The following is an 857-nucleotide window of genomic DNA, read 5'->3' as shown; positions in this document are numbered from 1 at the left end:
CTTTAGCCTGCACAAGCTGGTCTTTCCCGAAGGCAATCATTCACTTCCTGGTTCATATGTTTGGACCTGGATTGCGGAGCAGGGTTTAAACGTAGTGAAAGAGCGCAAAGACTGTTAACAAGCAGAAATATACAATACAACAAATCCACGACCAGACCTTTCGACATACACTCTCTTCTTGCATAGGTTAGAATGTGGTTTGAGGAGGAGGGCGTAGACATAGGAAAAAAAAAAATCTAAATGCAATACAATAAATCCGAGTCCAAACCTTTGGGGGGAAGTCATGCTGAGTCACTTATAGCACAAATTTAGATTCAAGAAGGAAATAATCAAGAACTGGTTTACCAATAGTGAGAGCTGATACTACCGGTTATTTTGACAGCAGGATAGATAACTTTATGGATGGGGATAATAGGAGGTAATGGACATGGAACTGCTTAGTGTAGGGCTTATGGTCTTTTGCAGTCTCCTTCATTCTTATGTTATTTTGTTCTAATGTACTAACCTCAATCCTTCTTCGTACAACGGTGATCTTCTGCCTTCCACTGCGCTCACAAGAATGCACACTGAGCTCAGAGCTGCAGCTTAGGTCTTCTTATACCGCGAGCGAACCCGAAGCGAGTTCGGAAACCTCTTTTCCTGGAATCATCATTCTCGTTTTCCTTCTTGTTGTTGGAATTGTTTCCTTCACCCAAAGGTGACCAGGGATCAACATTGGCATCATGGCATCAGAAAGGTAGAGAGATGAATCCCTGTTGGCCGTATAGTATGTATTAATTAAATATGAATGCTCATTTATGGAATACTGTTATTCAGATGTTACTTCCTCGTGGTGGAGAGGGTGGTGGTGATGGTGG

The 857-nt window shown here is 42.2% G+C and overlaps 1 protein-coding gene across 1 annotated transcript in view; it reads right to left on the bottom strand.

Moving 5' to 3' along the window:
- LOC143029062 (iris-like) overlaps positions 1–626 on the bottom strand; it is a 9,640-nt gene extending 9,014 nt beyond the window's left edge. Inside the window, exon 1 of the mRNA XM_076191409.1 lies at positions 506–626. The gene's annotated coding sequence lies outside the window, so the exon portion shown is untranslated. The remainder of the gene's footprint in view (positions 1–505) is intronic.
- Positions 627–857: the final 231 nt, after the last annotated feature.

The sequence above is a fragment of the Oratosquilla oratoria genome, chromosome 10 (genome assembly GCF_046742065.1).
Source record: "Oratosquilla oratoria isolate Oo_2021 chromosome 10, ASM4674206v1, whole genome shotgun sequence".
Lineage (NCBI taxonomy): Eukaryota > Metazoa > Arthropoda > Malacostraca > Stomatopoda > Squillidae > Oratosquilla > Oratosquilla oratoria.
The sequence above is the reverse complement of the archived record's forward strand: the minus strand, read 5'-3'. Positions and strand labels throughout refer to the sequence as shown.